An 11,711-nucleotide genomic window follows, 5' to 3' on the forward strand; every position below is an offset into this window, starting at 1 on the left:
TGCCCTTCCCTAACTTTACAGATGATTTATTTATTTGTTAAAATTAGCCTTTATTAAAGAGGCTACCTGCTGTTAGCTAAAAGACAGGATCCTAACATTTTGTTCTTTCTAGATGGGATCTGCACCTTCCAGTCTTTGGCTGGTAGACGTTAAAAGCTTTGTACTGAGGCCTGGCCTCAGTATGCCTTGGGTGACCAAGAGAAGTGGCCTTCACAGGGTTCCTTAAATTACAATACCATACTCCAATTAGACCTTTTCTATAAAAGGGAAAAAAGTAAACTGAGGTCCCCTATACAAATTTCTACCTTCTAAACCACGCTAATATCCAAAACATCCTAATGGGTGCTCCCCCTTCAACAAGACATTGTAGGAAGAGGGCAAGTCTTATGTCCCCTTCCAGTTATCAGATCTAAGGAAAATTTAAAAACATCTAAACAGCTGTACTAATGCCCAGACCAATACATCCAAGCCTTTATCTCTGTGATCCAAACCTTAAATTGACATGAAAGGATATTATGCTTCTAATTGACATGAAAGGATATTATTTTCCTTATTAGAAAAGCAATGGGTTCTGGCCTAGGCTACTCAGGTTGAAAATGATTTACCATTTACAATGAGACCCAATACTAGTGGTGCCTAAAAATGAGGGAATAAATGTGCCTACCTGCAGGGGCACAGGCCCTTGACATATCCACACCAAAAGGGGCTGGTGATATGGTCAAGCAGTAGAGTGCCACTTTGCAGACATAAAGCCCTGAGTTCAAATCCAGTACAGCCAAAGACAAAAAAAGATATTTGGGACTGAGAAAGTAGCTCAGTGAAAAAATGTCTGCCCAGCATATACAAAACCCTGGGTTCATATTCCCCAACATTACTAATCAAAAAAAAAATGGTGAGGAGGATAAATGGCATTAATGCCACTTCAGCCATCTCATAGTGGAAGAAATAGTTTAACCTAAACCAGATCTCTCATTCTTCAAGTGAGGAAACTGAGGCCCAGAACGGCTCAGAGACCAGCTCTCCAGAGTATCAGGTGTCAATGTGAAATAACAACTTCACTTTACAGCAACACCCTGAAGAAAATCCCCTTACCTTTCTGCAGCATCTTAGGGATGATCAGAAAACATACCACAGGGGACCCAGAGTCACAGGTGAGAGAGGTTCTCTTCAAAGATAAATTTCTAACAGTCAGCCCCAAATATTTGTAAAAAATTCAGTCTGTGGCTGAAGGAGAAAAGTCATTGGATCAACTAATACAACTAGCCATATCTGTATATTATAACTGGGACATTACTAACAGAGAGAAAGATAAGAGACATGACCTCATTGCTGCCCCCACCCAACTGGGGCCTACATCTCGAGTTTGCTACCAGGATGGACAAGAGGGGCACTTCTGCAGAGAATGCTTAAGGGGGACAGCCTGGGAGACAGCCCCGCCCCCAACCAGGACCCTGTCCTCTGCAAAGGTAACCACTGGAGGTCTAAGTACCCCCATCTCCAGATGGAAGGGGAGATGCCACTTTCTATGGATTGATGGGTCCCAACCCCCTGTCCACACTCCACTTCTTGACATCGATGTTGAGGAGCCTCATGGCAGTCATAATGGTAGAGAAGTGAAAGTCATTTTCCTCCTAGACAGTGGAGCTCATTTCTCTGTCTTACCTTTCTCTCCGGTCCCCAGTCCAATGACAAAAGTTATCATTCACGGCAAATCTGGCCAGCCCCTAGAGCGCTAGTTTACCTGGCCTTTGGCCTGCTCTTTGGGGAGACCTCCTCTTCTGTCATTCTTTCCTCATAGACGGGATTTACTATCTCAACTAAAAACTCAAATTCTCCTCCCCCCAGGCGGCTATCTCTGCTTCCCCCTCTTTTGGGAACAAATAGATCTCACAATGTGGACTGATGAAATGAGTGTAGGGTGAGCCTGGACGGCCCTCCCTATTCAAATAAACTCAAAAATCCCTCACAATTTCCACACCCAAAACAATATCCCCTCAAGCCCCTCTGAGGAACAATAAGGCCTTAGGCCTATCACAAATTCCTTAAAAAACAAGGGCTACTAATTAGTTGCTCCAGCCCATAAAATAAATTTAAAATTTTTATAAAAGTTAATTTTAAAATACAAGTTACAAAGTAAACAACTGGAAAGGATATAGATAGGTAGTGAATGTATTTTTTGAGAAGTTAAAGGATAAAGGAATGTTTTTGGATGAGAAAGGATTTTGTAAAAAAAGGGTTTGTCCTAAAGATTGTTTCAAATAGGAGGGATAAAGACAAGCCATCAAAGAATTTAGTATGTTACATGAAGGTCTGAGTAAGTTTTAAAAGTGTATAATAAAAAGCTTTGATGTGTGATAAAGTTAAAGTTGAGTATAATCTAAGAGTTGCCTAAAAGATTTTTAGGGTCATGTCAAACTAAAATCAAATTCTGTATGTCTCTAAAATAACAAGGTTATCTTATCTTGTTCTGCTCTGAGTAACATATACAAAAAACCATTACAGAGAAAGATTTTATCAAAGAAATTATTTGTGTTTTCTGCTGATCTTGTCAAGCTTTAAGTACCACTAAATCAGAGTTTATTTACACATTTGCTTATGTGTCTTAAATGACCACCTTGTAACAGTGTTGTGTCTGTATTTTATCTAAATATGGTACAAACATTTACAAATTTATATACAAAGTGAGCTAAAACTCTCTTTTATCCAAAGGTGTTACATTTAACCTAAATCCTGACAGCCCCTGCCTCCCACAGGTCACCTCTCTAGGTGTGGCCTTAAAGGGACAGACTCACTCCCTGAGTCATGAATGCATCAACCCAATCTTCCATTTCCCTCCCCCCATACCATAAGACAGTTTACAGCAAGCTTGGGAGTTACAGGATTTTGCAGAATTTAGATCCCTAGGTATGCAGTCCCTTAGCAGACACCTTTTTATGCTCCTCCTAATATTCCTATTTGGATCTTAAATAATGCATGGCCACCCATTTCTCTTAGAAAACTTCCCTCCAACAGACTCTGCTCCTCTGGCTGACTACCTACTTTACCTTAACCTTCTCAGAGAACTTCTCAGAGAGCATGCAGACCAGATCCTGCCCCACCCTATAACAATTTCTGTTAAACCAGGGTATCTTGTTCTCCTAAAGGATCTTCTACCCTCTCCATTGGGACTTCAGTGGACCAGCCCTCATCTGGTCATTCTCACAACACCTCTCAAGAAACAGTTAAAAAAAAAAATGGAGAAGGGGATTGGAGGACCCTTGAAATTGTCTAGGGAACAACATTTCACAGTGGTTCTCCTGGCCAATGCCCATCCTAATGCCTATGTTCTTGCTCTCCTATTCTTAAGCTTCTTCCCTTGTATCATACTGCATGTCTGCTATTGCTAATCAAAAGTTTAACCAGTTGTACCTCCAGGGATATCAACCTCTCCAAAACCATCCAGAGGACTGCTATGAGGACCCCCACCAGGACACAGGAGCCTGAGGATCCCGCCCCATACAACGCCCCCTGCCAGCAGGAAGCAGCCAAAGAGACCAATGCTTCACCCTAATTCCTGATCCTCAGCCCCTACCCTCATCATTATTAAAGAAAAAATGGAGGAATGATAGAACAATAATATCACCATTTATAAATCAGTGGCCATTTTATCCTCAGACCTCACTTGAGAAACTTCCAAGAATAGCCCTACCCTTAAACAAATTCCCGTGCTCTAAGACAGCCCCACCCCTACCAGAGACTACCGCACATGCACTAACTTCCTTAACCTCCCCCTTCTATAAAAGCCACCCCTGGCCCAGATTCACTGCTGTGCCATCTTTTCCCTGGCCAGCCTGGCAGTTTGGGCCTGCCATTAAACTTTGTTCTATGGATGTGAGACTTTTCTCCTGAGCTTTCTTTGTGAGCAGCGTTTTTCCAAACACCCAGGAAAGAGAGCAAGAACAAAACTGTTTAAATAACAGTAGCAAGCACAGCAGGCTGGTGGAGTGGCTCATGTGGTAGAGTGCCTGCCTAGCAAGGGTGAGGCCCTGAGTTCAGACCCCAGTACTACCATAAAAACAGAAAAACATTTTCCATGAACAAACATAGCAACCTGGCCAGCACACAAGCAGGCTACACCAAAAGTGTTCCCTTCTGTATTCCCAGTTACATTTTCCCCACCATCAATTTGTCCCTTCCATTTCTATGGAAAAGGGGCACCACAATGATGTTGAAGGACAGACTGCAGGAAGTCAAGGAGACACTTCTCCTCCCTAGGAAACTCCCATTTGCATCTGAAAGGCTTCTCCACCCTCAGGCAATGCAAATAGGCTATAAAACCCATTTCCCACCCTAGCCCACAGGATCACCAGTTTCCAGGTCCCCCTGCATTCCCCAATATGCAGTCTTTCTCTTCTCTTTTCTACAACTAAATTCTCTGCAAATAAAATCTTTCCGACCTCTGCTGTTAGAGTCTGTCTGTGCTGTCATTCTCAGAGCAGGCTCAAGAACCCTGAGCACATGAAATTACTGTGCGTGTTATCCGTGCATCAATGTGACAGTTTCCTGTCCTCAGTTAATTCCTGGGCCCAAGTAAGGAGTCAGTGCTCAGAAAAGCAGATTTTGAGGTCCCATTATAGCAACAGGGACTGACAAGGGGGGGAGCTGATGAGGCCCTGTTTCTGGTAGGCACCCTGTAGGGTTAGGGTGGCGTTGATGACCGTTGATGGCCGTGTTTTTGAGCTAAGACCCCTAAGGCATTTCTGTCCTTTTCTTACATGGAGACAAAGAAGTTGAAGATTCAGGTGTCCTAAGGGTTGGGAATTTAATACCCTCCCCCTTTTACTCTGTCAAAAGGTACTATCTTCAGTGTCTTCTAGTCAATGGAGTAGGTTTAAGGACTTTAAACAAGTTCCTAATGGTTGGGCCAGAAGAAAAAAATCAAGAATTCACTTATGGCAGCAATGACGAAGTGCAAAGAAACCCACAGAGTTGGACCTTAGTTTTAAAAGATTGTGAAATGTTTTCTATCTATTCTGGATTTAAGTGTAGTCCACTTTCTGAAATTGGGTGGCATCAATGTTTCATGTGGAATTTGCTAACTGTAATTTTTCCTTAGAAATGGTATGGCCTCTATAACTAAGAGTTTTACAAGGGTGCACTGTCTTCCTTGCATGCTGTGTGCAGTGAAGTGGCATCTTAAGGGAAAATGACATCCACCAGACCAGCCTTTTGGGCTTGTTAGGAACAGGAATCCTATTCCCCCGAGAGACAGAGAGCCAGGTGTGAATGCAATCAACAAAGCAGAGTTTATTGGGCTGGCTAGCCAGGGTCAAGCTCCCACACGGACACGCAGGACCGGTTAGGAAAACACGATGACCCTGAGCCTCTTTAGGGGAAATCTTATATAGACCACTACCTGCCGTTACAGCAAAAGCCCACACAGCACTTAAGCAATGATTTTGTAACACAGAGTAAAAGGTGAGCAGTTGCACACGTATTTTCGTTATCAACATTGAGCAAGCAGGCAGAGCACATCTTGCACGTACATCCCGTCACCTTTCGCAACCTTCTCACATTCCTCACATTCTATATCCCCGAGCTGAGCCCTGCTGCCCTGCTTATCTTATCTACACGGGGCATCTGGTACCGGTTTCTCCAACAGGGGGTGGGGTCCGTTGAGACATCTCATTCCTTCTTATCCCTTTCATTCCCCCCTTTTCTTATGGCCTAAATTGAGGAATCATTCTCAAGGGGATGAAGAGCCTGATATTGTTGGCGGAGGACCAGAAGTTGGATAGTATTAATTCGACCTTTGACAAAAGTCATAAGTCGGTTTAGAATCCAGGGTTCTATGGTAACAAGTAATAGGAAGATTATTATTGGCCCTGCCAGTGCAGATAAAAGGGTAGCTAACCATGGGGACTGGTTAAACCAAGACTCGAACCAGCTTTCCCCGGCCTCTTTTTCTCGTTTTCTTTGTTCCAGGCTCTTTCGAAGTTTAGACATGGAGTCACGAACAACTCCGGTATGGTCAGCGTAAAAACAACATTCTTCCCCTAGAGCAACACATAGTCCCCCCTTTTGGAGGAACAACAAGTCCAGACCTCGTCGGTTTTGAAGTACTACCTCAGACAGAGAAGTGAGGGATTTTTCTAGGTGGCTAATGGAGGTTTCTATTCTCTCTATATCTTCGTCTATGGCTGTGCGCAGCGAAGACATCCCTTTCTGCTGGGTGGCCAAAGAAGCTATGCCGGTTCCTGCTCCCGCTAACCCTAGGCTGAGTAGGGTAGCAATAGTTACTGCGGAAATAGGTTCTCTCTTTTTCCTTTTTTCAACCATTTTTGTATTCCAGTATGAATATAGACTCTCTTCCGAATGATAGAGGATGCGGGGCAGCACAGCCACTACAACACAGAATTCTTTAGAGCTGTTAAACACCTTAGTTGATAGGCACGGGGTGAGTCTGGACTGCGAGCATAGCCACCACCCATTGTCCTTTGGAATTACCCATTTAATAGCATTTTCCCAGGTAGAACTGGCGTTAATAACAGTACATAAGTCTCATCTATTCTTTGACACTTTTCCTAAGCAGGTTCCTTGGCCGCTTACCTGTTTTATGGTCAGACATCTCTTATGGTCTCCCCAGGAACACTGAGTGGGGTTTTCCTCAGATGAGGTATTGTGAGTGGTGTTTAGCCCTATTGCCTCATAGAATGGGGGCCTCACATCATAACATAACCAACAGGAGTTAGTCATGTTAGGGTTGGTGTGGTTTAACGTCAGGAAGGCAGCGCCCACTAGGTCCCAGAGGGGGTCTTTAGATCCGGTCATGAGACTGGGCCTCACCAGGGGAGGGCTGGTTCCTGATGGTCTTGGAGTTGTAACATTAGCCCAGGCTATGGTTGAGGGAAGGTGGCGAGTTGTGGAAGGTCAGGGAGGTGGCTTTACATAGGGTGGCCTAAGTACCTTATTAGGGCCTACTGCTGTGGACGGTGGCCCCGTGGGCTCAGTTTTCAATCTGACTACTATGGTCGAGCCAGAGTGTCCACCATATTTATAAAATACAATTCCCCATGCCCTTCCTTGTATCCATCCTGGGGTGTCCTTTTTGCCAGCTTCAGTGAAAGTGACCTTGATTCTATCTAGATCTGCGGGCCGGCACTCGCGGGTGATATGCAGAAGGTGCAGGCCCCTCCCCCCCATCTGCTTCCCCATAGTACCCCATTTACAAAGGCAAATTTGAGCAGGTCTGGTTTTGATACTCCCCATTTCCATTCACCATCGTTAGATGTGACGCATGCCCATGACTTACAGAAAGAGTATTGTATCCCCCCACAGTCTTTGCTCTTTTGGTGGCCCGGGCAAGCATAAAAACCATAGCGTCGAGCTGAGTCTGGGGCGGTGGCCCTATAGGTAGGATTGATGTCTCTGAAGCAGAATTGTAGTTCCAGCCACCAAGTTCCCAATGGGGCAGTGTGAGTAGTCTCGTTGAGGGTGGTATGTGTCTCCCCATTGGTGAGTATCCAGGTTTGTTTATAAGGCTGGTGAGGGTTGGTTTCAGCAAGGCTCCTGCTCCGGGCAATGAGCAGGATCAGGAAGATCATCCAACTCATTCGTGACGGCTCCTGAAGACTCTGCATGTTTTTGGGGCCGCAAGAGCTTTAGCTTTAATGGGTTGTCTGGGTGCCACCGTACGGTCCACTCTTTAGCCCCTTTTTGTTTTTGATGATTGGCTTGACGCACATGGGAGTAATGGATCCAAGGTCCGATGCCGTCAACCTGTATGGTGTCCCTCCCTTCGTCCTGGTTTCATGACTGTGCAGCTGGCACAATCTTCCACAATTTGGCGGACTGCCACGGTCTGGTTCGGAAATCGGAGCTGCGCAGATGTCAGCAGGTCTAGCAATTTTCTCCGCCCCAAATGGGTGGACTTATGTAAGTTAATCAACAGGAATCGTCCGAGTTTTTCGGGCAGAATTAACTTGCCTTCCAAGTCGCTTCTCCATCTGTTTTCCCCTTCTCTAATGGGGGAGTGGGCTCTCATCCAGGTGAAATCCTCCGTGGAGTATTCTGGTCGGGGGGGGGGGGTAGCGAAGGGAGCTCTGGGACAGGCACATCTACAGCTGCGACCATGGAAGGACTCACCATTGCTGCTCTCTTTGCTTCTTGATCTGCTCTGTTGTTACCGACAGCTTCCGGCGTCTTGGCAGACTGGTGGCCTGGAACATACATCACTGCCACTGCCTTCGGTTTTTCCACTGCCATTAATAGACGCTGGACCTCGGCCAGGTTCTTTAGATTTTTCCCTTCTGCTGTGCGGAATCCCCTTTCACGATAGATGGCCCCGTGGACATGGATGGTACCAAAAGCACAGCGGCTATCAGTGTAGATGTTGACTCACTTTCCTTTTGCCCTCTCCAGGGCCTCTGCCAAGGCAATTAATTATGCTTTTTGGGCTGAGGTTCCGGGTGGGAGAGTGCTGCTCCATACCGTATTTCCTTCTTGGTCGACTACAGCTGCCCCTGCCCTTCGGACTCCATCTTGGACAAAGCTGCTTCCATCCATGTACCAGTTTAATTTGCAGCTGGACAGGGGGGTATCCTTTAGGTCAGCCCGTACCTGTGTAACTTCGGTGAGGAATTCTTTGCAGTCATGGACAGGTGTCAGTAGTTCTGGGTTAGGCAACAGGGTGGCAGGGTTCAGGGTTACGGGATCTGTGAATGTGATTCGAGGGGAATCCAACAAGAGCCCTTGGTAGTGGGTGAGCCTGGCATTTGTCATCCATTTCCCGGGGAGTTGTTTAAGGATTCCCTCCACCGGGTGAGGGGCCGTTACCCAAAGGGCCTGTCCAAAAGTTAATTTATCGGCTTCTCTCACTAGCATGGCGATGGCCGCTATGATGCAGAGGCAGGGGGGCCATCCCGCTGCTACTGCATCTAATTTCTTGGAAAGGTATGCCACAGGTCTCTTCCAGGGGCCTAGTTGTTGGATCAGGACTCCTTTGGCTACCCCCTTTTTTTCATCTACAAATAGAGTGAATGGTCTTGTAGGATCTGGCAAGGCTAAGGCAGGGGCCTGTAAAAGAGTGTCCTTTAGCTGGTCAAAGGCCTGTTGTTCTCTTCCCCCCCATCTCCAATCCGGAGCCTCTTTGGTGGCCTCATATAAGGGTGTGGCTATCTCTGCAAATCCCAGAATCCAGAGTCTACAGAATCCTGCGGAGCCCAGGAACTCTCTCACTCCCCTAGTGGATGTGGGGGATGGGATAGCCAAAATAGTCTGTTTCATGGCATCAGTCAGCCATCTTGCCCCATCTGCGATCCGATAACCCAGATATGTCACTGACCTTTTACAGATGTGGGTTTTCTTGGCACTCGCCCGATATCCCAGCTCACCTAATTCCATTAGCAGGTGTTCAGTAGCCTCGTTGCATTCCTCTCGGGTTTCTGCCGCTAACAGTAAATCATCAACATACTGTAATAGAGTGACTCGCAGGTGGCTCCGGCGAAAGGGTTCCAGGTCCTGGCTCAGGGCCTCGTTAAAAAGGGTGGGAGAATTTTTAAATCCTTGCGGCAGTCTGGTCCAAGTAAGCTGTCCAGATTGGCCCCCATCCTCGTGCCACTCGAAAGCAAATAGCGGCTGGCTAATCTCTGACAATGGAATGCTGAAGAAAGCATCTTTCAAATCAAGGGTTGTATACCACACTTGCGAGGTGGGTAGGTGGCTGAGCAAGGTATAGGGATTCAGAACGGTGGGATGAATGTCCTCCGTCTGCTCGTTTACCTTTCGCAGGTCTTGCACAGGCCTATAGTCCTTGCTTCCTGGCTTTTGGACGGGGAGCAGAGGTGTATTCCAGGCGGACCGACAAGGCCGCAGTACTCCTTCCTTTAATAGCCTGCAGATATGAGGGGCTATGCCTCTTCGAGCCTCCTCGGGCATAGGATACTGTTTCACCCAAATGGGAAGAGCGGAAGCCTTCAATTGTATAACTACGGGAGGGAGGTGTTTGGCGAGCCCAATTCCTGCAGTCTCTGCCCAGGCCGTGGGAAATCTTTTTACCCATTGGGCCATGTCCCCTCCTGGCTCCTGTTGACTCTCAAACGACGATGTTTGTCAACCAATGATAGGGACAGGACATGTATCGGGCTCCCCTCTCGATCAGTCACAATTATTCCATCTGGCTTAAAATGGATATGGGCCCCTATTTTGGTGAGTAGGTCCCGTCCGAGCAGGGGAGCGGGGCTCTCAGGAACGACCAGGAAGGAGTGTGTGACCTGGTGTTTTCCTAAGTTTACCCTTCTTTTGGTAGTCCATGTACATAACTGTGTACTGGTGGCCCCCTGAATGACACTTGTTCGTTCCTTGTTCAAAGGTCCATGTGCCTTGTTTAAGACCGAATACTGGGCGCCGGTATCCACCATGAACCCCATCGGCTTCCCCTCCACATGTACTGTTACCCAAGACTCGGGGAGGGGGTCTGAGCCCCGTCTCCTTCAGTCCTCTTCTCCGGCTAGGAGGACTCTGGCCTGCTCTACTGCTCGTTCCCTTTCCCTTTTATCCCCCGGTCTCCTTCCAAACCCTCTTCTTCCCTTTAACTTAGGGCATTCTCTGTTCCAATGCCCAGTTTCCTTACAGTAAAAACAGTGTTCCTTATCCGGGGTCCTGGCGTGGCCCCCTCCCCTGGGTTGGTCCCAGACACCCGCTAGGAAGATATGGGCCATTTCTCTTTGTTGCTTTTGGTTTTCCTTAGCCTGGAACTCCCTGTCCTCCTTTCTCAATTTCTCCTGGGCCTCCCTGTCTTCCTTTCTCTGCCTTTCCTCCCTTTCTTCTGGAGTTTCCCTAGAGGTAAAGACCTTCTCTGCTATTTGTAGCATTTCCCTAATGGTCATTTCCCCTAAGTTTTCCTGTTTATTGAGTTTTCTCCTAATGTCTGGAGCTGCCTGATTAATGAATGAGAGCACCACAGCAGACCGGTGGAGCTCGTCCTCAGGGTCAATAGGGGTGTACTGACGGTATGCCTCATAGAGGTGCTCTAAGAAACCGGCCGGGCTTTCGTTTTCCCCTTGGACGACTGCTTTTACTTTTGCAAAGTTGGTGGGCCTTCTAGCGGCCGCTCGGAGACCGGCCATAAGAGTCTGGCGATAGATTCGGAGACGCTCCCTACCTTCTGTGGTCCCGAAATCCCAATCAGGGTGGCAGAGGGGGAAGGCCTCGTCTATGGCCGGTTGGAGAGTTGTGGGTCTCCCATTATCCCCCAAGACGTTTTTTCTTGCTTCGTTGAGGATGCGCTCTCGTTCCTCTGTCGTAAAAAGAGTATTGAGCAGCTGATGACAGTCATCCCAAGTGGGACGGTGTGTATGCATGATGGACTCCAAGAGATCTATGAGACACTTAGGGTCTTCCGAAAAGGGCGGGTTCTGCGTCCTCCAGTTATATAGATCACTGGAGGAGAAGGGCCAGTACCGAAACTGTTGCCCCCCTCCCGGTCCCCCTTGGCCTATCATCCGGACTGGAAGTGTAGGGACAGTTTCTTCCCCCTGTGTTGATGAGGAGGGCCCATCTTCTCCCTCCCTTTCCTGAACCCCTCGGGGGCAAAGTCTTCGACCCATTCCTCCTCCTGCTGCCAGTCCTGTCGAGGAGGATGAGGAAATTTCCTCCTCTGGGGCACTGGCTTGGCCAGGGGGAGTCCTGTATGGAGGCGGCCGATCTTCCTCTGCCCCTGCGAGGGATGGGTA

This window comes from Castor canadensis, chromosome 3 (assembly GCF_047511655.1).
Source record: "Castor canadensis chromosome 3, mCasCan1.hap1v2, whole genome shotgun sequence".
In the NCBI taxonomy this organism is placed as follows: domain Eukaryota; kingdom Metazoa; phylum Chordata; class Mammalia; order Rodentia; family Castoridae; genus Castor; species Castor canadensis.